The following is a 14,031-nucleotide window of genomic DNA, read 5'->3' on the forward strand; positions in this document are numbered from 1 at the left end:
GAAAGTGATTCACGTCGTACCGCGACGTTAAACCAAGCGCTTGTTGGGAGGCAACCCAGCTTTACTGCTTTCTTTTATTTTTTGTATTAAATTTTTTTTAATTGTATTATTTTTGTAGTGTCAATTTTTTATTTTCTAGGAGCATGGAGAGCAAAGGTATTGGAAGGATGCAACAACAAACCAAATGGTTGGAACTAAGTGTGAGGTACCCGCACAAAGGACCAAGCTTGGGAGAAGTCTGAGTACCCCAAGAGCTGTTAATGCTTCGGCCTTTGGCCTACCAGGGAGTTTCTTTTACCCTCTTATTAGTATGGTGTGCATTGGGGACAATGCACAATTTTAAGTGTGGGGTGAGGAGATTGTCTGGGTGACTTTCTATGCTATTTTAGTTGTGTTAGTTTAATTGAATAATATTTTTTTTAAATAGAAAAGATTTTCCCGACGATGGATCTATTAGACAATTTTCTTGAGGGATTTAAGTCTAAAGAAAAAGTACAAAAAGATTTTCTTTTGTTAGGTAGTGTAATAATTACCCCTTGGTTTTTCTTTAAACCACGGTTCTTTTCCAAGGGTTTTATTTGAACCGGGTGTAGTTAGTTTTTTTTGGGAGTAGGAGCCATTGTGTTGTGTTTTGAAGTGAAGCAATATCTCTTGACTTTGTTATGCCTTGAGAATAGTGAGTACTTTGGTTGTGACGCTTAGGCTCAGTTTTTGACTCTTGTAGAAGTACCTTAAATTGTATGATCTTAACTTTGCTTAACTGCTTTGACTAGAGTGTCTTGATGATCCAATCTTGAGTGAGTCATGTGCCATGTGTGCGTGAGGGTTGTTGTATTCTGTGCATTGCATTTGATGCCTAGAACTTGCCCTGTGTGTTTGCAAAGCGAAATAGTAGTTTTGTTCAGTCTTGGAAGTGATATAGGCATTTCTTTGTTGAGCCAGATATCTATATTTTACCCGCCTAATTGTTATGTATCGTAGTTAACCCCTTTGAGCCTGTAATCTTGTTTCTTTGGCAACCACATTACACGCCTTACCCATTTGTTTGAATTAACCATCTTTTGAACCTTTTCACCTTTCATGAGCACTTGAATTGTTATGAACTTTATAAAAGTTAAAGTGTGGGGTGGTTGGTTTGGCTTTTGGGTGGAACTAATGAAATAAGGAGAAAGGTGCACTATTTCTAAAAAAAATGTAAGAGCCACTTGAATTGAAAAAGAAAGAAAAGAAAAAAAAGAGTTGTATTGTTGTGAAGAATATTTCTTGTGGCGGTGACTTTTGATGTAATTGTGCTTAAAGAAGTATGGAGTTAATATACATTGATATGAAGGTGGAGTTTTGGTTTGACATAAGTGGGGTTTTAAATATTAAAGTGTATGTATTAAAGTGCTTGGGGAGGTGTAGTCACTCTTATATCTAAATGTATCTTACCCGTCCCTCAGCCTACATTACAACCAAATAAAGTCCTAATTGATCCAAGATTGAATGAGCTCGATTAGTGGAGTAGTACACTACGGGCAAGCTTATGGTGCATCTTTTGTGGCATATGAATGTTATTTCTGAGAGTGAGTGAATTCTTTCTATCTTGAGTTCCTAAGTATTCTTAAATTTTATTGTGTGGAACTACTCACTTTTGTTGTGTGAGAGCACTTGATTCATGAAGGAAAGGTAATGTTAGTGACCTCTATGTTAGAGTAAGTGGGTGAGTTGTGAATAATGCGTGGTACTTGGGAGTCAAATCTTGAGGTGAAGATGTTACACTTTTGTGCTTAGTCTATTTTAAATACTCTTGGTGCGATGAGTTAGGAGAATTGTTTAAAAAGGTTGTGTCTATAAAAAAAAGTGTAGGTTGATTGCTCGAGGACGAGCAATGGTTTAAGTGTGGGGTGTTGATGATAGGCAATAATTACGTATTTTAGTCGATTATTACACTCTAATTTATTGCACTTTAGTTGAGTTTGCGCTTTAATCGCTAGTATTTTGCACTAATTGTGTGTTTTATGCCTTGTAGGTGTGATTCCGAGCTATATAGATGTTATGGAATAAATTTAAGTGGTTTTGAGCTTTGAAGTCTGAGTAATAGCTCAAGGAATTAAGCCGGGATCGCGTTCGGGGATCAACGGATGATAAAACAACAAAACGAAAACTCGAAGAAGCATATTGTGCACTATCTAGTAAAATAGACATAACCTTTTACTCAGAATCCCATTTGGGCTCCATAATATATGGTTGGAAAGCTAACTCAAAGGGCTACAACTTTCATGTTTTATTTTTTTCCAAATTGTAAACGGAACAGGATAAAATACCGCGGTTTTACCGCGACCACGGCAGAACCGCGGTGAGGGCTGCTCGCAGACAATTGAAGCAGCATAGGCCATGTTTGACCGCGGTAGAACCGCGGCAGGAGGCGGAAATTTCAGGGACTAAAGTGCAAAACACGGGATTTTAAGCCCTAAACCCTATATTAAAAACCAAGGAAGTCGGCCAAGAAAGGGATTAGACATATTTTTGACATAGATTTGACCTAAGGAGGCAAAGACACAATAGGAGCAAGACTTGGGAATTCTTCTACAAGTTTTTCCTTCCTCTTCCTATTTTTCATTGTTGGTTATGACTTTTAGTATCATAGTTTTACATACTATTATGAATAGCTAATTTGTTATCTAGAGTTTTGATAGAACCTTTTGTAGGATAAATTCTTGTTATGTTTTTATATAATTGAGCCATAGTTTTTCTCTATTTGTTCAACTACGTTCTTATTGTACTTAATTGAAGAGCTCACAATTAGCTGTGCCTATTTAGTATGCATAACTCGGGAGAGAGTGCATATTTAGGTAATTGTTGAACAACACCACTCCCAGAGTATATGAGGGATCAATAACCGAGGGTTTAAAGGCGGGATTAGGGATAACGAAGCCTTGGGTGCGATCTGAAGTGAGCTGTATCAAAAGCCAGCTAGCGTAACTCGGGAGAGTGCGTCTAGTAAATTATCGTGATTACTCGAGAGAGATTTACGGTAATAAGAGTGCTCATGATTGGTAGAGAATACTTAGGCGAAATTATAGAAGACATAGCGGGAAGGATTCCGACAATTGGGGAAATCATAACTCTAGACCTCCTTAATCTTGTCTCTAACTCTTAGTATCTTTAGTTGTTAATTTATTATTTTAATTTGTTAATCAATTAGTTAAACACAAGAATCTAAATATTTATAAGTTAGGAACTGTTCAAGCTTGTCTTCTTGGTGATAGTGAACAGCTGTAGCTAAGCCTTAGTTCTCTGTGGGATTCGACTCCGGACTTGTAAACCGGATTATATTTGCAACGACCGCATTGTCCTTTTTATAAGGCATAGTTGGCCGTGATCAACGGTCAAACTCAACTCGTTTATAGTTTGCTTTGAATTAAAATGGACTGTGTCAAACTAGACACATTAGAATCATAAACTAGCCGGCTCAACGTTATTCGATCTCAATTCCATTTTTTATTTTATTTTTAAAAAGAAGTGAACGTTAATTCATTTTTATTAAATTGTTAGTTTAAGTTCTTCATATTTACATAAGTTCTAGAATTTATATAATTGGATTTGAGTTGCATTTATTAATCCGTTCGCTTATATTATTTGGCTCATTTTGGGATGATTAACAGGACCCCATAAGGGGCTGGACATAGCCAAATGTCCCTAAATTATTACTCTTCAATATTTTTCTACCAAATTGGTAAAATTTATGCTGTATTTACTTTACCTATTTGTTAAATTGTTCATCTAAGTCCGCCAGATTGGCATGATTTTGCTCTTCATGAATTTTTCTACCGAATTAGTAGAGTTTATGTTATATTTATTCTACTTATTGTTAAGTTATCAAAATCTACCCGATTGACATATTTTTGTGTATTGTTTTAACCAAGTATTCTTCAAATTGGAAACTTCAATTTTGCTTAAACCACTCCAAATTTACTCTAAATGATCTCAAATTTGAAACAAAGCTTCCAAATACCAACACAAACAATCCTCAAACACTAATAATTAGTCATATAATATCAAATCAAGAAAACCCACTTTGTTATCTTCAATACTTTCTAAGGTCAATAATGAAGTTTTGAGCTTTTAACCATAAATTACTTAATTGGTATTTAAAGAAAATGCGGTCACTTTGTGGGCCGGATATAGGCGTTGCAGACACACTGGTTAGTTGCTTCGAGCTTCATGTTTCCTCTGTAAGCTTGATTCCACCAGTTTGTTCGGCTTTAGTCTTGAGTTGATCTCAGATTTCAATCAACATTTTTCTTACTATTATCTAATCATAACAGTGTAATAAAGCTGTTATAGCAATTTAAGCTTGTTACTATGCCTGTATTTGTAAATAATGATTCTGGAAATTAGAACGTTAGCTTATAAACGTAAATATAAATAAAACATAAATTAATTCGAGCCCACTGAATTCACAGTGTTTCCTTAAGGAATTTAATCCCCTCCTAGTACCCAAGGTTATGGATTATTTTCTCCCAGGATTGAACGAATTACACACTGGTGTAGCGGTACTTCAAACCCCAGTGTTTCAGCGAATACAAAGTTCGGCAGCAAATCACACTTACGGATGCTTTGTTTGTAGTTTAAAACAATGCAGAACAAGAGAGGAAAACTCAGAAGTCGAATGGAAATTCTGAGAGGAAGGAATGCAAATTAGAGCCAACGTTGAGTTTTCGGTGAAGAGAAGATCAATAGCTCTCAATTCTGTTTTTGGTGTGTTTTCTCCAACTGTTGTTGCTCATATTTATAGCAGTCAGTTGTGAGACCCACCCCCTCTCCATGGTGGAGCATGCACTAGCTTGTTATGGAGCAAGCACTTAGCCATGATGGGAGGAGCACTAGGCGGCTGCTATTGCAACTGGTGGTACAATAGACGGATTGGAACATATCCGTTACAAACACGGATAATATTACGTTAATATCTACTATTAACAAATAAATTTGGTCCAAAAAATTAATCAATCAATCGATCATTTGACCGAATCCGAATCCGAAACCGAAGCCGAAGCCGAAGCCGAAGTCGAGCCGAGCGAGCGAGCCACAAAGACGGCGCGAGGCTTGCCTTCTTCCTAACTCTTTAAAAGCTACATGAAGTGCATTTGTATATAAACCCACCAAACTCCTTTTCCTCTACCAATGAGGGACAATGTCTCATTAAAAGGAGAGGAAAACTTAAAATTTTACTCAAAATTTTCATTTTCCTCCATTTTCCATTCACCCTCTTTTTTAATACCTTTCTATATTAAAAAGAAACTCAACAATCCCTCACATGAATGGGGAATGGCTATATCACGGAAGTATGCATGAAAAACTTGTGTGATTTGCAAGCAAGGATTAATTGCATCTGGATAAGTAGGTTTCCCTTTGAACTTTCCGTAGTGAACTTATGTCGGATATACTCGGTCAATCGGTAGATTTGATATCTTTGAACCGTCGAACTTTAGTGTATACCTAGACAACCATAAGTCACACAATCAATCCCTTAACCGTCTTTGGTTCTCATTGTTGTGTTCGTTTCAGCCATGAACACTGCCTGGTTTCATAAGTGCGTAGAGAATTGGCCTTGCAAAATTCTCCTTGAAGCGGCTAACACTTTACACTTACATAGGTGATTCCTAAACGTGTCATCCCATAGATACATTATTTGATATACCATGTATCAAATTTAGAAATCATTAAAAAGCCGTAATGCTTTATCCTTGGTACTGAACATTGTCTCATCACGAGAATGGACTAAAAAATTTTTGTTGACAATGTTGAACCGTCATTAATGACTTTGTTTGATCTCCTTGAACCTAGATCTTGGGATCTCCAGTCTTCTAGGTAGAGTTACCGCCACAATGACTTGTTCTCGGTCATAGTCCCATTCCCCTCGATGATTTCTCAACTACCTCTCTAGTTAGGCCTTTTGTAAGTGGATTCGACACATTATCACTTGACCTTACATAGTCAATCGTGATAATTCCTCTAGAGAGTAGTTGCCTAACGGTTTTATGTCTTCGTCGTATATGACGAGATTTACCGTTATACATAACGCTCCCAGCCCTTCCAATTGCTGCTTGGCTATCACAATGTATGCATATTGGTGCCAACGGTTTGGGCCAAAATAGAATGTCTTCCAAGAAATTTTGGAGCCATTCAGCTTCTTCACCGGCTTTATCTAAGGCTATGAACTCAGCCTCCATTGTAGAGCGGGCAATACATGTTTGTTTGGACGACTTCCAAGATACCGCTCCTCCACCAATAGTGAATACATATCCACTTATGGACTTCGAATCAATTGAACCAGTGATCCAATTTGCATCACAATATCCTTCAATCACCGCAGGATATTTACTGTAGTGCAAATCAAAGTTTTGGGTATGTTCTAAATATCCCAAAACTCGTTTCATTGCCATCCAATGAGATTGACCTGGATTGCTCGTGTATCGACTCAGTTTACTTATAGCACAAGCTATATCTGGTCGTGTACAATTCATGATGTACATTAAGCATCCCAACACACGAGCATAATCCAATTGTGATAAGCTTTGGCCTTTGTTCTTTGCTAATGCAAGATTCACGTCAATTGGAGTCTTTGCAACTTTAAAGCCTAAGTGCTTGAATTTTTCAAGTAGTGTCTTAATATAATGAGATTGTGACATTGCCATACCTTGAGGAGTCTTTTGGATTTTAATCCCCAGAATTAAATCCGCAATTCCCAAGCCATTCATATCAAACTTGCTAGTTAGCATACGCTTAGTAGCATTTATGTTGGCAATGTTATTACTCATTATCAGCATATCATCCACATATAGGAAAACAATGACTATGTGATTTGGAACATTTTTAATGTACACACATTTATCACATTCATTTATCTTAAAACCATTTGACAACATTGTTTGGTCAAATTTCGCATGTCATTGTTTGGGTGCTTGTTTTAGTCCGTAAAGGGACTTAACAAGTCTACATACCTTATTTTCTTTACCTGGAACCACAAACCCTTCAGGTTGTTCCATGTAAATTTCTTCCTCCAACTCTCCATTTAAGAAGGCCGTTTTAACATCCATTTGATGAATTTCAAGACCATACACTGCAGCTAATGCTACTAACATCTATATGGACGTAATCCTTGTAACTGGGGAGTATGTATCAAAGTAGTCAAGACCTTCTCGTTGTCTATACCCTTTGACAACAAGTCTTGCCTTAAATTTATCAATAGTGTCATCATCTTTCATTTTTCTCTTAAAAATCCATTTAGAACCCAAAGGTTTATTTCCAGGAGGAAGATAAACCAATTCTCATGTATGGTTGTTCAATATGGATTCTATTTCACTATTGACTACCTCTTTCCAGAACAATGATTCCGAAGAAGACATAGCTTCTTTAAATGTTTGAGGCTTATTTTCCAATAAGAAAGTCACAAAATCCGGTCCAAACGAAGTAGACGTTCTTTGACGTTTACTGCGTCTTGGATCCCCCTGATTAAATGTACTTTCTTTTGTTTCTTCCCGAGGTCGTTTAGATCCTTCACCAATCGACTCACATTCCTTTTTATACGGATATATATATTCAAAGAACTCAGCATTATCTGATTCTATAACCGTATTGTTATGAATGTCGGGATTTTCTGATTTATGAACCAGAAATCGATATGCTTTACTATTGGTCGCATATCCAATGAAAACGCAATCAACTATTTTCGGTCCTATTTTTACCCTTTTGGGTTTAGGAACTTGCACTTTTGCTAAACACCCCCACACTTTAAAATAATTTAAGTTGGGCTTCCTTCCTTCTCGTTTTTCATATGGAATGGATTGTGTTTTGCTATGGGGTACTCGATTTAGTGTTCGGTTAGCCGTAAGAACGACTTCCCCCCATAAGTTCTGTGGCAAACCAGAACTTATCAACAATGCGTTCATCATCTCCTTTAATGAACGATTCTTTCTTTCCGCAATCCCATTGGATTGGGGCGTGTAAGGGGCTGTTGTTTGATGAATAATTCCATATTCTAAACATATTTGTTCAAAAGGAGATTCATATTCACCACCCCTATCACTTCTTATCATTTTTGATTTTCTTATTAAGTTGTGTTTCAACTTCATTTTTGTATTGCTTGAATGCGTCTATTGCTTCATCTTTACTATTAAGTAAGTAAACATAGCAATATCGAGTACTATCATCAATAAAAGTTATGAAATACTTCTTTCCACCGCGAGATGGTATTGATTTCATGTCACAAATATCTGTGTGAATTAAGTCTAAAGGATTTGAATTACTTTCAACCGACTTATAAGGATGTTTAACATACTTAGATTCCACACATATTTGACATTTTGATTTTTCGCATTCAAACTTAGGCAATACTTCCAAGTTAATCATTTTTCGCAAGGTTTTATAATTAACATGACCCAAACGTACATGCCATAAATCATTTGACTCAAGTAAGTAAGAAGAAGCTGAAGTTTTATTATTAGTTTCAACAATTATTACATTCAGCTTGAAAAGGCCCTCAGTAAGGTAACCTACAATTATTACATTTCATTCTTACTAATCACTACCTTGTCAGATACAAAAACGCACTTGAAACCGTGCTTTACAAGAAGTCCAATAGAGACTAAGTTCTTCTTAATCTCGGGAACATGAAGGACGTTGTTCAAAGTCATGACCTTGCCAGAAGTCATCTTGAGAAATATCTTACCGTATCCTTCAATTTATGCTGTAGCAGCATTTCCCATAGAGAGCGTCTCTTCGGGTCCACCAGAAGCATATGTAGAAAATGCTTCCCTCACAGCACAAACATGGCGAGTGGCTCCAGAATCAATCCACCACTCCTTTGGGTTTCCTACCAGGTTGCATTTAGAAAGCATGGCACACAAGTCAGAAACATCATCATGCTTTTCTACCATATTTGCTTGACCCCTTTTCTTGTCTTTCTTCCGAGCACGACACTCCGTAGATTTGTGTCCGATTTTCCCACAGTTGTAGCAGTTTCCACCGAATCGCTTCTTGCTTGGGTTGTATTTCGGACCAGAAGCCTTCTTTCTCTTTTTGTTATCTTCAATAATATTTGCTCCCATTATTGTTGAATTTCCATGGCCTCTCCTTTCAGCAGCTTTATTGTCCTCTTCGATTCTTAATCTAACAATGAGATCTTCAAGGGACATTTCCTTTCGTTTGTGTTTCAAATAATTTTTGAAGTCCTTCCACAATGGAGGCAACTTCTCAATTATTGCTGCTACTTGGAATGCTTCATTGATGACAAGACCTTCAATGAAAATTTTGTTAGTAAAATTACTAAAAATTTTACTTTCAACATCAGTATTCTTTTGAAATATACCTTCAACAAGTTGATCATGAATAATTACTTGCACTTCCTGGACTTAGGTAATAACAGACTTGCTATCTACCATTTTGTAGTCCAAAAATTTTGCAGCGACGAATTTCTTCATCCCGGCATCTTCAGTTTTGTATTTCTTTTCAAGCACATTCCACAATTCTTTTGACATCTCCACGCCACTGTATACATTATACAGATTATCCTCCAGTCCGCTAAAAATATAATTCCTGCACAAGAAGTCAGAATGCTTCCACGCCTCAATCACGAGAAAGCTTTCATTCTCTGGAGTTTCATCTGGAAGACCAGGAACATCTTCCTTGATGAACTTTTGTAGACATAACATAGTCAAGTAGAAGAACATCTTCTGCTGCAAGTGCTTGAAATCCATCCCAGAAAATTTTTCGGGTTTCTCTGTCGGTGCCAACGTCAGAGTTCGACTTGTTGATGCGTTGGCAGTCATCATCGGAACAGCTTGATTTCCGTCATTCGCCATTTTTTTTTCTGAAAAAAAATAAAAATGACACAAACAAACGTTTAAAACTGGAGTGAAAAATCACATAGATTTTAATCTCCAACAAAATGCCACGAAGGCTTTACTCTCCAAATGGGAGTACAAAAAACCACAAAGGTTTTAAGTTTCCAGAATAATAAGAATAACACAAATACAGAAATTAAAATTATTAAATTCCTTAAGCTTGTTACTACTATGCCTGTATTTGTAAATAATGATTCTGGAAATTAGAACGTTAGCTTATAAACGTAAATATAAATAAAACAGAAATTAATTCGAGCCCACTGAATTCACAGTGTTTCCTTAAGGAATTTAATCCCCTCCTAGTACCCAAGGTTATGGATTATTTCCTCCCAGGATAGAACGAATTACACACTGGTGTAGCGGTACTTCAAACCCTAGTGTTTCAGCGAATACAAAGTTCGGCAGCAAATCACACTTACGGATGCTTTGTTTGTAGTTTAAAACAATGCAGAATAAGGGAGGAAAACTCAGAAGTCGAATGGAAATTCTGAGAGGAAGGAATGCAAATTATAGCCAACGTTGAGTTTTCGGTGAAGAGAAGATCAATAACTCTCAATTCTGTTTTTGGTGTGTTTTCTCCAACTGCTGCTGCTCATATTTATAGCAGTCAGTTGTGAGACCCGCCCCCTCTCCATGGTGGAGCATGCACTAGCTTGTTATGGAGTAAGCACTTAGCCATGGTGGGAGGAGCACTAGGCGGCTGCTATTGCAACTGGTGGTACAATACACGGATTGGAACATATCCGTTACAAACACGGATAATATTACGTTAATATCTACCATTAACAAATAAATTTGGTCCAAAAAACTAATCAATAGCCGAAGCCGAGCCGAGCGAGCGACGACGATGGCGCGAGGCTTGCCTTCTTCCTAACTCTTTAAGAGCTACATGAAGTGCATTTGTATATAAACCCACCAAACTCCTTTTCCTCTACCAATGAGGGACAATGTCTCATTAAAAGGAAAGAAAAACTTAAAATTTTACTCAAAATTTTCATTTCCCTCCATTTCTCATTCACCCTCTTTTTAATACCTTTCTATATTAAAAAGAAACTCAACAGTTACTTACCATTTTTGCTTGATTATCAATCAATACTTATTAAATAGAATTATTTACTCTTTCAAGTAAATATTTCTTTAACTGTTAGAGTGCAGAACTTAAATTCATGAAAATATCCTTTAATTTTCAAAGGTGTGATAGTTAAATCAAAGTTCGTGGGGGAGCTTCTTTCACTCCATTATTTTAACAATTTTCGTTTTTGTATTTCATTAGTTAAATAGTCTATGATTTCTTTGCATTTTGCACCCTAATATATGCACCATATCGTTTTGTTTATAATTTACCCTATAATCTGTTCACTTCTTTATAAAATCATATTAGGATTCATTATGCGGGACAAAATAGGAATTGTGCAGTTGAGAGAGAGAAAGAAAGAGGAGGGGGGTTGGAAATGGAGGAGAAGAAGAGAGCAGGTGAAAAAAGGATAAGGGAGATGGCTAATGCTGGTTACATTGCCACCATCAACTACTTAACCACAAGCTTACGAAATAATGATAGCCGGGGTAATATCACAGATGATCACTTTTGCCTAAGTATCATAGTTTAGCGTGGATGTAGTGTGTAGCTCATCATTCATCCAAACCACTAATTTTGGTTCGGACCGTATGTATGAGTTAAAACAAGTCCACAAAATAATTACAAATAATAGATTTCGAACCCAATAAATCAAATGGGTTGTGGTAGGAATCCTGAACTCGAACCCATAATGTTCAAATTCTCGATTTGCCTATGTCATAGATTATGTCTCTTTTTTGCCTAATGACTTCCTGTGATACTTAGGAAAACTTAAGTGGCTCTATTGTTACAAAAAATAGTTAACTGACTTTCAGTGATACTTGCCTAATGCCTTATCTCTTCTGGATTCCATCTCACTCTCTTTCGGTCCGAAGCCGATAGGAAGTGATAGTCGCTAGCTGGTGGTCCTCTCCTTAGAGTCAAGTGGCTTTCAGTTCCTCTCAAATCCCATTTTTTCATCGACAGGTAGGGTGAATTCTAAAAAATCCTTCATAATCTGTTGGATCTTTACAAGCTTCTCCGGTCCTGGAAGGAAGCCCCCCTTCGTTTGTTGTGGGTCGCGCCTCACCGCAGGCACTGAATGAATGAAATGAGTGGAAATCCTCCTTCCCCCTTGCTAATTACCAAGAACTTCGTTGCCACTAGTAAATTAGACCATCCCCAAAAAAGAACTCGGAGCCTAAAGGATAAATTTGAGTGACTTTTTCTGTTAAAAATACTTTAATGACGTTGGTGCAATAAAATGAAGTTTGAGTAATCATCCATGAAAATAACCCAATGATAGCCATCTCCATGATTTTTTTCTCTACAAACTAACTAAACAAAAGAATGCAAATTAGTTCTGTTACCCAATTTAAATTCTATCCATAGGATTGGTGAGAACAACACCGAAAATTTCCGTGCAAGAAGCTTCAAGCCTTCTCAAATTTTAGTCTTTTTTTATCAGAATCCACAAGATTGATGTGGGGTTAGGCCTAGATCCCGACATGTATATATCACAAAAAAAGAGTACCATGGAGGATGGCATGTTGCCTCCACTACAATATGATGAAAGGTAAAAACCATTTTAATACAGTCTTGTTTCAAAAAGAAACATGATGAGGAGCTTTATATACTTGCCAAAAATAGCTATTAACTGTACAAGAATTATACTATAGCTAACCATAATGAAAAGTTAAGTTTCTTTTTTGTGCTTTAATCCGAAAGCTAACTAAAACTTCGAAGTTATTCTTCAAAAAGAACTATGTTTTGTATGTTCATCCGTGTTAGCTAGGTGATCAGCTATATTATTAACCTCCCTGTAAAAGTGTTGAAACAAACAGTTACCTTGTACCTAGCTTCAATTCCATTATCTTTTTGATGATATGCCTTACTTGCTAGGATGTGGTATATGATTCATTGATCATGCCAATAATCATCATATAATCTGATTCCAATACAACATTATGGTATCCATTGCTAATACACCATGGTATTTCTATCAATACTACTTTGGCCTCAGCCACATTATATTGGAACATATACCAAAATAAGCTGTATATGCCATGATAAGTTGCCCTCTATCATTCCTTAATATCCCTCCTCCACCTGCACGGCTTTGGTTGCCCTTGCTGCATCCATCTATGTTCAATTTAAAGCTCATGGGACTTGGTTTCATCCATTTGATACACTGGATATTTATCCTAGGCTTGAGGTGTTCAATATGATCACAAGCCACAACCCAAATCAAAAGCTAAAAGTAGATCAGAATTGGGAGAAATCAATAGCCTTATTAGAGAAGTAACCTGATTTATGATTCTCCCCAGAGTATTCATACTTGAAATTGCACCTCACTTTCCGCACCTCCTAGGATTATGACTGAGGGCAGATATTGAAGAAGGAAAAAGTGCTCCCTGTTTGTAGGTTTTGATAAGCCACCAATGTATCAAAATGAATCTGATGCCTCCTTGTTTGATTGCCAACCAACATGCTCCAGGGAAATAATTCCATACTGCAGAAGCTAATCTACCCTTTCTGAACAGATGACCAATGCTTTCCAGTCTCCTATTGTACTACATGAACATCTAGAAGGTCCAAAGACATTGAATCTCTGAAGAGCTTCATCTTCGGGCAATTTCTTGGCAAGCAGTCCAAGCATAAAACATGAAATCCTAAAGGGGATTTTGGGATGCCATACTTTAGTTGCAGTCAGTGTAACAGTCTTGGTCTTCCTCAAGGTCCCGGCAGACTTGCAAGTAAAGTGGCCAATCTGATCAGGTTTCCATACTGGGAAATCTCAGTCTCAGTATAAATTTCAATATTTATGACTTGTGAGATCAAGGAGAGAGGCAAGGATTCATGCATCTTGGTTAGGTTCCAGGTTCTGTCAGTAATAAATTCTGGCACTCTGAGCTTCTTTAATTTATAAGTATGTGGAAAATGCTGAGCTAATGGACCAATGCCAACCCAGTTATCCCACCAAAAGGAGGGATCTCCATTGGAAACTTTCCAAACTATAAGTTTCTCACAGTCATTCCTAGTTTCAAAGTTCAAACATTCTTTTTCAAGTATGACATTGTCCAGAAATCC

Source organism: Nicotiana tabacum, chromosome 1, assembly GCF_000715075.1.
Source record: "Nicotiana tabacum cultivar K326 chromosome 1, ASM71507v2, whole genome shotgun sequence".
Lineage (NCBI taxonomy): Eukaryota > Viridiplantae > Streptophyta > Magnoliopsida > Solanales > Solanaceae > Nicotiana > Nicotiana tabacum.